We start from the raw sequence: 13,139 nt of genomic DNA, 5'->3' as shown, positions 1-13,139 counted from the left end.
AAAACGACCGCAAATTAGGCAAAATATCTAGGGCACGAACAGGCGATTAACACGCAGCTGTGTCGGAGATCTTTAAGATTAAATAAAATTTAAAACGATGATAGGAAGACTGGGGGGGGGGGGGGGGGGGTGAAGAAAAAGATCCTCTTACCTGGAGATTTGGTACAAGAACCCGATAGGTTAGAGTAGCATCGATCCGATGTGTTTGCTGATGAATGGGGGCTCGGGTTAAGTGAAGGTGCCTGTGATTTGAAATCATTCCAAGTTTTTGAAGGGAAGACTGACTGCAGCCTCTGCCATGTTGGAATTTCAAACCCAAAACAGCTGCTTTGCAAGGAGCCAGCATGCCAGCAGCTGGACGCCTGCGCAGAGCGCCGCCGAGCCAAATTCAAATCACTTTCACGCGAAGAGCCAAAGATCAGTTTTCAAAGGGGGAGCGGCGCGGGGGGCGGGGGCGCTCCGCGGTCCTGCGCGCCTGGGCCGCCGCTTCCCGCGGGGGCCGGCGGGGTGTCCGCGCCGCGGCTCCGCTCCCTCTCCCCGGGGCGGCGTGGACGGGGGACAGCGGGCAGCGGGCTCCCTCCGCGGCGGCGGCGGCGGGGCTCCCCCGGGGCGCGGCGGCGCGGGGCCGGGGCCTAGCGGCGGCCCGCGCCCGCGGGGCAGGAGGGCGGGCTCCAGCGGCGGAGGTTCCCTTCGGCAGCGGCCGCCTCCGCTCCGCCGCGGCCGCCCCGCGTCTCCCCGCCCGGGGCCGGAGGGGGTGACCCGGCTCGGCCGGCAGCGGCCTGCGCGGCTGCCCTGGCCGGCAGCTCCTGCGCCCTGTCCCTGGGCGGGCGGGCGGCGTCGGGGCTCGCCGGTCGCCACCGCCTCCCGCCTGAGGAAAATGGCCGGGGTGGAAGTGCCGTCCCGGCCCGAGCGGCGGCGGGGCCGCGCAGCCGTGCCCCGGCCCCGCGCTGCTCCCGGGGAGCCCCGGCTTCTAACAGCCGCGGGGAGGAATTCCCGGTAGCCGGCAATGGCTGAGGGGCCCCGGCAGCCACACCTCCCTCTCCCCGCACTTCCCAGCCCGGCTCGGCGGGGGATGGCAAGGAGCCAGCTCAGCTACCCCGGCCCACAGCTGCCGGGGACTCCCCTTGCATCAGAGGGATTCCCCGGGGGGGGGAATGTTAGACGGGCTCTACAGCCTCCTCGTGCTGGCAGGGAAGGCGTACGGTGGCCAGGCTGCACGGAGCGGGCCCTGCCTCTCGCGCACGGGTCTCCCCAGCGCGGCCGAACCCCGTGCGCCGGGGCTCCCCGGCTCCCTGCTCTGCCCGGCTCCCTGCTCTGCCCGGCTCCCTGCTCTCCCCGCTCCATCCCCGCACACGTCTGCGCGCCCGCTTCCCGGCCACCGCAGCTGTGGAAAGGGAGTGAGAGCTTCCCGCGAGACGGAACCACGTTCCTGGGCTTGCACCTGATGGGACTATGAGAACATTTTTACCTTCCAACGAGGAGGAAGCCACGCTGTCCGGATGCTGTTCCCGGGCTCTGATTTAAAGTCCTGGAGTGGTTTCACTTCCTCTCTTCCTTGTCTTTCTGTGGAGTTAAGGATGGCTTCGGAGGTTTGTCTGTCCGTCCTGGATATAAGAGGAGACTAATTAAATTTTCTTAGTAAAATGGGAAGATTTAAAGGCATTTAAGGCTTTGGAGGAGGCAGAGGAGACCAGTCCCAGGGGATTAGTATCTGGAGGAGTGGGAATAGGCTCGTTTCCCGTCAGTTTCGCTTTGCAGCAATATAGTAGGCCTAAATAAAACTTTGAACTAGCTGCCAGCAGAAGCTACTGTGAGCTGTCAGCCATTCCCTATCCTACCCGGGTAATGGAGAAGGAAAAGAAAGGACAGGAAGGCCTGTCTGGTTGATGTTGTCCATGCAGTGATTTAGTTAATCCAGAATGATTTTTACCTGCTGGTGAAAATAGGCACCTTTCACACTTCTGGAAGGCCATAGCCAGCCCATGTGACAAAGCTGTGCCTAAAAATTGAAATAAAAAGACAGAGGAAAAGGGCTAGACAGACTTCTGCTTATTAAGAATATGGAAGGTGCTCCTGGCTCACTTGGACAGCTGGGGATAACTCTAGCACTGCTACACGACAAGAGGTGGAATAACAAGTGTCCTGAAACAAGGAGCTGGTTTGGAGCAGATACTGCTTTTGCTTCCTGGTATGTCCCAGGTAAAACAAAACATACACAGGAAAACACGGTTAAACTGAATTTTGGGATGTAGTGAGCTATTTTTAGAACTTGCAACCTAGCTATAGCAACAAAAGTCTACTGAAATTGCTTTAGACAGCTGTCCAGAGCAGCCAGCAGGCGAGACACCCGGCCACAGCACCCGCTGTGGTCCAGTCTGCACCGTGCTCTTCTGACACCTTTTCCCTGCCCTCAGCATCAGGTGGCTCTGAGCAACGGGCCCAGAGCTTGGGTCAGCCCATTGCCTGTGCACACAGCTGCTCATCGTCCCTTCTACAAGAGCTTGTGGGTATTAAGCAGCTGCCTTGGCAAGCAGACAACTGCTCCAAATGCAGGTAACACCTCAGTAGCCTCTGGTATTCCCTAATTTGACCTAACTACACCTTGCATATAGAAGTCTCTGATACTGAAATCTGCAACACAGAATATTGCCTCTGCTAGTGTTGCCAGCACCAGGCACTCAGTCATCATGATCCCAAGGTCATAAGCTTGGTCTAAAAATCATATTCTTAAACATTAAAAGGATTCTTTTGTCTTCGCTACTTTATGCATCTGGATTCTTTTCCCATTGTTTTTTCCTCAACCATGGACTATGCACTTCCTTTCAAGAGGAAGATTAGTTTCTTGCACAATTACAGAGCTCTGTGACTTGTACCTGTAGGAGAACAACTGGTGATAACCATAAGGCATTAGTCAATAACCTCGGGTGCTTTTTAAACTTTTTGACTAATAAAGTATTTACCAATCTTTGTATTACATTAACCTCAGTATTTTCATTGTATATACCTATATTTTTGTTTTAAGTTGAAACAATAGGCAGCGTATGTTTGCACGGGCTGATGTTCATCTCTGTGCAGAAAATCAGCACAAGACTTACATATTATATTAGGTTCTTATTTTGAGATGTGAATTAGGCTGCAGTGAAGGCCTTGTTGGGCTCATCTGTACATGGATAAGTTCTACTCTTTTGGTTTAAAATGCACCATCCTAATCCTTCTGAATGGGAAATTCTAATAGACTTTGAAAGTGGGAATGTTTCTTGGAGCCTATTTCAACATCTAGGTGAAACATTTACAATGGAATTCAAAATCACATGAAACTTGCCTGGTTTCAGATTTTGTTACAAACTCTGAACTTGCACCAGAATCTTTGAAAGGTTCACAGACCTTTTCAGCAAATCTAGATTAATAACATTTAAACCAAGTGAATTGTGGAAACAAAACAAAAATCACAGAAAACAAAGAATAAAACCATCTAACTATGCTCCTATGGGATGTTGATGTGATGCATGTGAACTTTGTAGTTTCTACTTGGTAGGTCTAGTAAAGGCTTTTAAGAATTATAGTAAAAATGAGAGTGTTCAGTGATAGATTCTTTAGTGAATTTACACTAGTAATATGGATTTTATTTGTAAATGAGAGCAAGTTTTAAAACTGGCAGACACTGAGTTCTTCTAATGCTGAAATTTGGCAGCACCTGTACCCTCCTTGTGTACTGTCAGTGCAGACCTCCAGGGCAGGGCCTCCTGCCTGTCTCCCTCCCTCTGTGCTGGGGAATGCCTCCTGTCTCCCACTGTCAGACCTCATGTGGGGCAACCACAGCTGTCATTGCCTGCTAGGATTTAGTTGAACTAATGCCATGTAAAAGTCCCATAGCAAACAATCGGACAATGGTTAAACGTGGAGGAGTAATACATTCCAAATATTGCTACACTCTGCTTCTAGGTTCTTCCCAGGAGATTGCAAGGCATGAAATCCCATCTAGCCACACTGCTGATCTGCAGTTTCACTTCAAACACATCCAAGCCTTAGGTCAGTGACTAAGCCAGGAACACATAATGTCTTCCTGGACTCCTTAGCACACAGCCTGCTGATTTAGGTACTGGCCAGCACCTAATCTAACAAAATATCACTTGATCTCTCAAACTAAAAGAGGGTATGCTTAGGTTAGATATTATGAGGAAATTTTTACTGTGAAAAAATAAAAACTGGAATGGATCACCCAGAAAAGCTGTGGATACCTAATCCCCAGAGGTATTCAAGGCCATGCTTGGTGAAGCTTTGAGTAACCAGCTCTAGTAGAAGGTGTCCCTGCCCATGGCAGGGGAATTGGAACTAGACAAACTTTTAGGCCCCTTCCAACCCAAACCACTCTGTGATTCTATGATCATAGACCATATTTAGTGTAATTCCTGACTGTGTCAGAAAGAAAAATAATTCTATAGAGAACAACCATCTATAGAGGCACTTTTGCACTTTAGCTGTGCCAGTGTAAAAATAGGTAACTTCTCTGACTTTGTGTTAGATTCTGGGGTTTTAAAGAGATAGCATTTCCAATATTTTTGTTCTCTTCTTTGTACATTTCCACACAATACTTCTGTTTTAATCAATCACCTTGATTTCAGTGAGATTTTTAGACAAACCCTTTACTGGTCATTCTCTACAACATTGCTGAATATTCAGTGCTTTTGGCATCATAAAAGTATTGGTCCACTGAAATCACTTCTTGTTTGCATTTTAGTCCTGGAGGAGAAGTTGTTCACAATATCCAACAAAAAATATTAATTTAGCAAGTGCTTTGTATAATAGAACAATATATAGAGGTTTGTCATATAAATATCTGAAAAGACATATGCCTTCTGGCATTTCTTGAATTTTGAGTGCTTAATACTTTTTACCCTGGTCACAAATGCATTTGTACTACAATTTCTCCATTTTTTAAAAGCAAGTTTTAATACAGAAGTCCCTCTTGGGGAACTCTAGGAAGGAATTGAATGTTTTTAGGGTTTTTGTTCTCTGTCTTGTTTTCCACAGTCTTGTTAATTAAGTGGTTAAGAACTACACTAATCCATGTAATTTGACTTAACAAATACATTAATAACTTGTTATCACTTAAAAAACCTTCTCCTTATTTGAACTAGAGGAGGATGAGGTGCCCACACAAGGCCAGGAGAATTCAGAGACATTTAACAGTCCAACAAGACCAAGACACGGGAATGATAGCTAGGAATACATTCTTCCTCTTTTTCCTGTCTCTAACTCCTTCGTGGCCTTGGTGCCAGCATCCTTCACTCTGATTCCCTATCTCAGTCACAGTCTGAGATTTGCACCCCTGTCTAATACCAGTCTCATTCATAAGTCCTTGTCCTAAACTACCATCACATTTTATGACCTTTGATTTATGCCTTTTTCCTGTGTCTGGACTTTGCTTCTGTTGCTTTTCTTTTTTTCACTTTCCTTGATTGTCTCCCTTTTCTGCATTCTGACCAAGCTGCTTCTTATTCCACATTTTCCAGTGATTTGCAGGAAGAAGACTGAGAACATCTGATGGACACCTTTATTCTCTTTGTATTTCTCTTTAGCACCACTGGCAATTGAGAAGAGAAAACTGAGAGCAAGTCCTGCTCAGATCTGCAAGCCCCAGGAAAGAATACACCTACTGCACACAGAATCTTTGAAGAAGTGGTAAATGAAATATGCAAACAATTTTACAGAGGGTCAGATTTCTCCAGACAGAGGAAGACTTTCATAGGCTGGTGGAAGAGGAATATGCCTTCCCAAGCACCAAGCCTGACTGACTACAAGCCATTAGTCAACAAAATATTTCAAAAATTTCTTAACATTAGCCAACCAGATTTTCCCTCAGTGCCTTCTAAGAATCAGCTGACCATAGTTGCTGAAAGTTTTGAAAAATAGCCCAAGGCAGATATTTGGCATGAAAATTGCTTCCCAGTTGTTTATTTTTGACAAACTAACAAGAAACTGGAAACAGGTTCTTACAAGGAAACTTTGACTCTAAATATCCCACTAGAGAACTCACAATTAATGATTATCAATAACAGAAATGTATTTTACATAATGCTTAGTATGCAATGACTTCATTTAGAGAGAGCCTAGAAATTAAAAAAAAAAAAAAAAAAAACCACCCCAAGACTTTATTTTGGAGAGGGAGTAGAACAGAGAACAGTAAAAATCAAACAATAGTATGCTTGTGAAACTGCATTTTTTTTCCAAGTGCTTTTTTAAGCATTTGATATCAAAAAGTCTTTGTATCTCATCTCCAAATGTACATTAAAACCATCTCTCATTTACCCTGCAATGGAATCAACTTTGAAATCAAAGGGGACAAAATTTAGCAGAACAGTGGACTTGCTCAAAGTCACACATGCACATGAAAAAGTTTCTCTAAAGAATTACATGCTATAGGATCTTCATGTCTGATAAAATACTCACAGGGCTTTATTTGCTGTTGCTTTAGAATCAAAATTTTACTCACTTTTTTTCATGTAATGTCTAAAAGTTCCCTTACTTTAAGACAAATATCTTCCTCTAAGTAACACCCCAACACCATGTTACTGATTTTCACAGTACGAAATTATTTTAATAGTAAAATTAAAACAAGGTTTATGACTTGTAATGCAATATGCATTCAGTTTTAAACATTGCCTTTAGTGTTGATGTGGGTGTATTTAAGTCCTGAAATAACATTATCAATCTATCTGCACAGTCATCTCTAAAGCTTTTAATTCTCTACAGCTTTTCAAACAAGTGAAATATTTTTTTAATTCTTGCTAGGTATTAATTTTTAAGAATATCATGTGTATGAGCCTTAATTAAATATTCAAAATAAAGTAACTTTCCAACATGCAAAAGCCCCAACATTTCAGACAAGACATTTTTGAAGAAGAAAAAAGAAAAAACTATTCTCTATTCAGATAACCTGAGCAATACAGCTGTTCTACATATGCTATTCTTCCATTGCAAGAAATAGATTGTCTCACTTAGAAAGTAAAGAACTTTAAAAAGTAAATTTAAACTATTGGGTTTTGTGCTATTAGAAAAAGTATCCTCCACCACTGTGTGTAATATAACAATTAAATCTTGCTATCTTGTACTTTCTTCTAACTTCCTTAGAAAGATCAAATCTGCTAAATACACAGCACTGACTGCAGTCAACAAGACACTTAAGTATGTGCTTAATTTTGTGCACAGAAGTAATCATGTTACAGTAAATGGAACTTGAATGCTCAAAGTTAAGCACACACTTAAGTGCTTTGCTGGATCAGGGCCAGAGCATGACAACTTGCAGGTCATCCTTACTGCACAGTAAGACACCAGAAACCTTAAATATCCTGTAGAAACCTTCTCCTCACTTCAAATCAACAGTACCACAGGCAAGGACAAATATAAGTAGCTGCTGCATTCTTTCCTTCTGTTACAAGTCGCTAAACTGGCAGCAGTACTTATAACATAGCAAATTACCAATACAATAAATTCTTCTAATAAGTATCCATAAAATTACAATTTATTTTAAAGATTATCGTTTGTAATTCTATTCTCATGAGACCAGTAGGCACGTGAGTCTTTTTAATTTTAAAAGACCTGCTAGTCATTCTCACAAAAAAATTTATTCAAGACCTTGACCTTAAATTGATACAATTGCACAATTTAATCAGAATTAAACATGAGTCAAAGTACCACAGAATATTATCATGGGTGTCAACATAACCCTACAGCAGCCATGCACAGGATGCCATTAGTACCACAACCTTGGGTGTGTAGGATTCTGATTCTGGGGATGTAATATGCCAAACTAAATGTTTTTACTATATGTTTTTTGCCAGTTATTATGGCAAACATATGGGAAGGAGATTGTTGATGACATTTTTTTCTTTCCATGCAGCTGAAAAGATAGTTAAATTGTCTAAGACTCTTCAATTCAGCAGCTTTCTAATGAAATGAAACTTTATACCCACTGTGTTACACAATTACTTAATTTTCTGGCTAAATTCACATAGTTCAGCACTTATCCAGGACTGTTTCTCTTTTCAGTACATGAAATTAATATTTTTTTTTTAGAATCTGAAACTGCATTTTAGATCCAAATTTGCCTGACTGTTGACAGCATTCAGATACAGAGAGCTTCTATGTTTTTCCAACACATAAGTTTCTTCACAAAAATTAGCAGGATGAAACAGCAAGTAAGAACATGTTGCCAAGTCTGGTTTTCTACCTATCTACAAAGCAGTTTTCACACTTTCCATGACTGTGACTGTCCTTCTTTTTCTATCTTTTTTTTTAAAATCATTTAAATTTTAATTAGGAAGAACTGAAAAATCCTTCTCTATACGGAGAATGTTTGTATTGGGGGAGGAGGATGTCAAGGAACCAAAAGCACATTCCAAGCCAATTCTGATCTCATTTACAGGGACGAAAATCTGGAATTAATCCACTGAGTTTAACAGGCACGTTCTGGGCTTACGTAGATGAGATCTTACATTTATAAGTGAAATCAGTGTTTTCCCCTCTGACATTCACATGGCTCAAACCAGAAACATTTCCTGAATTAAAAAAAAAAGGCCAAATCATCCAGTTGGGAAGACTGGCATAATTCCATTGAAGTCAAATGTGCTGTAGTAACTTACATTAGCTGATGATCCAGAAGAAAGTATATAAAAGTTTTCAAAGCAGGCTTCTTTCATTTGAAATTGCATTATGTTAGGTACGCTGTTGATGCTCAGAATTAATGTGCAAGTTGTTAATCTCACTAGACCTGGATTTAAAATTAGACAATGCAATAATTAGTTTGGCACTATCATTCTGCTACCTAGAGGGTAATAATGTAGGTCATAAAATACCAGTGATCAGCACAACTTTTCATACAAAACAAAAATGTGTATTGAAAGAGAGGAAAGGAGGGAGGAGAGAAATTCAGAAATCAGTTGCTATCAGAGACCAAAATGGGCTTTGAGGTTCTGTGCCATCTCACAAGATGCCATGTTGTGTAGGTCTACTTATCTTTATCACCTCCCAAATGCATGGGTGATTCTGCAGGGTATAAGTGACTCAAAACTGTCTATACTTTATTTATTATTTTAAAGTTGTATGTTTATTATTCTACACTACTTTGTTATTAAAAATTTAGTAATAGTTTAGTTGTTAATTTTACAGTATTCTTTTATTTTTGCTTTTTCTTGAAATAAAAGCATTATGCAGCACAGTTTACAAACATACAGAAGTGTAGCACTGTAGTATATGTATCTTGATTTCTTGACAAATGACTACTGGCAACATCAATAATTCAAAGGGAGAAACAATGAAAATATAGAGGAATTGCATTTGGATATGTATACTTCTTTCTGTCCTGCCAGTCATTCTTGCTAGACTTCATGTAAACATAAAGAAAATTAGGAAAATATCAAGTATGAACACTAGTCCTGATAAACACTTGCTTATATTTTGTTCTATTTAAATAGTCAGAATGCTTAAATATACACATTTTGGTGGTATCTCACACATACATCTATTAAGAAAATAACATTGCAGTAATTTTTATACAGTCAGGCTGTGTTTGTGTAAGATACCCAGCAGAGTTCAGTGAAGCTGAGAACATACATACAGGTGCACATATGTTTGAAGTATCTCTATGCCTCTTGTATGTATAGTGTTAGAAAGTGCACATTCCATGTTACAGATGCATATATTCATAAATCATTTAAAGTTGTGCTTTTCATGTGGCGTGAGGCACAGATACAAACTTACTCATGATAATTATAGAACTGATGCTGATTTAGTCATTTCAAGAAAGCCATGGAGGCATAATTAGTGTCTGAATGGCCTCAATATTGCATTATTAGGAGGCTAGGGTGAAACTTGAAATGAGAACATCAAGGCTGATAAAAGAAAAGAAAACATGAAATACATACATAATTCATTCTGAGATATTATAAAGGTTTATAACCAGAAACAATAATTTGCAGAAGGCATCTCATGTACTGGAGCCAACTGCAATAATTTGGTCAACCTGTTTAAGATCAAATAGTATTCTTAGCTATTCTCAGTGGTATCTTTCTAATAAAGTAGCAGCAAACAGACACTGTTTGCTTCTGGTCACTTTTAAAGAATGTTCAGTTTATCAGTGGGAACTTTAATCTCAAGCTTCATAGAGTACAAAAAAGAACATTGATCCTACTGTTTTGTCCTCTAGGCCACAAGGCACGCACATTTTTACATTCATTTGTCATAAAACAAAAAATACATTTTGCCCTTTGAAAATACCAAATGCCAGCTTTTAAACAAAATAATTCTCCATCACATTTTTCCTTTTCTTTTAACCTTTCCATCACCACAACCCCCCCTTCCTTTTACCCCAGACTAATTTCCTGCCTCTGTTAATGCCTTTCCTCCATTTTAAGTACTAGTAAGAACTTTGCAGAATTCCTTATTTTGGACCATTGCCAAACTGGCCACTATTAATGATTTGACATGGCAGTTTGAATTAATCAGATTTCTTAACAATCCTCTTTCTAATTTTTCTTCTAGATAGGCTAGAGTATGTACAAATAATACATTTTTACTCAAGTTAGACAAAGAAATGTGTACTGTCATCTGGGTTAGACCAAGTCCACAGGTCCAAGAAGTGTGTCAAAATCCATCCTTTGCGTATCATTTACTTCAAATTCATCTTTGCACCTTTACTTAAATAAATGTAATATGCAAGAAAATCTTGGTAATTCATCAATTATTACATATAGAGCAAATGAACTAGTTATTTTTTCTGTACTTATTTGTAAACATTTTTTTCACTTGCTAAAGTTGCCATTATTGGAAACGTGTTCAATAGCTTGCTTTCATAGTCACTGGATCAAGGATCTATATCCAGTTCCCCACAAAGAATGCAGGGGTCATGCCTTCTCCATCTCTGGAGAGCCAGTTATTGTATATGGTGAGTGACTCCTCCCAAGCCCTGCTCAGTCTTTAGGTCAGTCCTGTGTTACTCTCCTGTACAGATTTTTTTTTATTTTTAATTTAATATGTATGGGGTTTTGTTCTAGATTTTCTGTGATGGAGCCATAAAAAAACAACAGTGTTTTCTACATCAAAACTGTAGAAAATCTTGAAATTTGCTTTTGCTTGTCAGGATCTGAAAGAACCAAGCAGGATAAAAACTTCATTAAACGTTATTCAGGGAAGATATGCATATCTGTGTCTTCTCTCAAAACAAGAAATATCTTTATGAAGAAAAAGTCAAGAATACAAGTTCCTAAATGTTTGGTGGTTTGAATTTTAGTGAGGAAGATGCATACACAAATATGAACCTAGACCACCCTCTTCACATTCCATAGCTACCAAGGTTTAAATACATATTTGACTTTAATTTTCACTTAAAGTAGGCAAAATAGAAGTTTTTAAGTCCTGTTCCAGCTTGCAAAAATTTAGCTTTGGAGAAGACTTATTGACAGGATAACATTCTCAAGCTTCACTGCAAATGAATACACAAGAACGTTCATCCTCTCGATCCATCATTTTATGATGCACAACCCATTTCATTGTAGCCTCCTGTGCCTCACTGAGTTTGTTCTGAGAGTCTGAAGTTTATATGGAATAAAAGAATATTACAGTAATGAGCAATAAGGGTCATTGAGAAAGATCAGATTGTGGCATATAGGACTTAATCCTGAAAAAAATGGAACTCTTTATGTGTCATTGTCTTTAGCAGTTATACATTCTGTACTAGAGAGAATCCAGCTTCTGCTTCTCTTTTTTTCCCTCTGTTTTTAACTAGTAACTTTTAACGTTACAGGAGGAGCAATTAACCACAGAAGTATATGCAAGGAAAGGCTAAGTGTGTGACTGTATGCAAAAATCAGCAAGCTAGATAACTAGCTGGTTATTAGTAGTTAAAACACTCACTTTCATTTTCATAACATTTGACATGTTTATATTTATAATATATATATTTAATGTAACCTTCTCAACACATATAGCAATTTTTTTTCAATCTAAAATAGTGAATACTGCAATGTAACTTAGAATGATAGAACTTTAAGTTTGGGAAAGACCTCATCAAGCCCAGCCATACACCCACCACTAAAGGATGTCCCAAGAAGCAAAATCTACATGTCTTTTAAATGCCTCCAGGAATAGCAACTCAACCACTTCCTTTGGCACCCTGTTCCGATGCTGGACATGCTTTAGATGATACATCCTGGGCAGTATTTTGAAATAAATTCTGAGAAAAAAACCTATACCCTAAAACTGAAGGTAAGAATGCAGTCTCATCATCTTGGACTTGGTCATGTTTTTGAACTGTGATAATATTTTGCTATTTCATAATCTATCATGTTTCCAGTAAGTTGAACTGCAAGCTCCCACTGCAAGCTCCAACCCAAGAATGATGATCTGTGAAGCAGCAAATATACTTCCTGCAGGTAAGAACCAATGGGAACCTCCAGAAAAATTACTTACCCAGTATAGCAGAACATCTTAAGCAGATCATTAAACATACTGGACATACTTAAATTCATAGGACCTGGTAGAATGCCCACACGAGTTCTAAAGGAGCTGGCTGATGTCACTGAGAGGTTAATTTCAATAATGTTGGAAAGATCATAGTGATCAAGGGAGCCTCCTGATGATTAGAAGAAAGCAAAAGTCAGGTATCTTCAACAAGAAGGATTTTGAGAACTACAGAGTAGTCAGCCTCACCTCAGTCCCTGGGAAAATAGTGTTGCATCTAATTCCCGAAGCCATTTCCAGGCACATTAAGTATAAGGTGATTTGGAATAAACAGAATGTATTTGCATAGGAGATATCATGCCTCACAAACTTGATAGCATTCTATGATGAAGTGACTAGCTAAGTGGGTGACAGAAGAGCAACACCCTCAAGTTTGCAGAGGATGAAAAACTAGGAGTTGCTGATACGCCAGATGGTTGGGATGCCATTCAGCGGGACCTCAGCAGACTGGAGAAATGGACCAACAGGAACGGGAGGTTCAACAAAGAGAAATGCAAAGTCCTGCATCTGGATTTTGTGCACGGGTACGTGCTAAGGTCAAGCAGTTGCAATGTGGCCCTGCAAAAAAAGGACTTGTGGGCCCTGGTGAACAACAAATTGAACATGAGCCAGCAATGCAGCCT

The 13,139-nt window shown here is 40.6% G+C and overlaps 1 protein-coding gene across 1 annotated transcript in view; it reads right to left on the bottom strand.

The window, feature by feature from the left end:
- The window catches only part of FIGN (fidgetin, microtubule severing factor), a 97,551-nt gene extending 97,205 nt beyond the window's left edge, over window positions 1-346 (bottom strand). The window contains exon 1 of the mRNA XM_062498486.1: window positions 152-346. The gene's annotated coding sequence lies outside the window, so the exon portion shown is untranslated. The remainder of the gene's footprint in view (window positions 1-151) is intronic.
- Window positions 347-13,139: the final 12,793 nt, after the last annotated feature.

The sequence above is a fragment of the Cinclus cinclus genome, chromosome 9 (genome assembly GCF_963662255.1).
Source record: "Cinclus cinclus chromosome 9, bCinCin1.1, whole genome shotgun sequence".
NCBI lineage: Eukaryota > Metazoa > Chordata > Aves > Passeriformes > Cinclidae > Cinclus > Cinclus cinclus.
The sequence above is the reverse complement of the archived record's forward strand: the minus strand, read 5'-3'. Positions and strand labels throughout refer to the sequence as shown.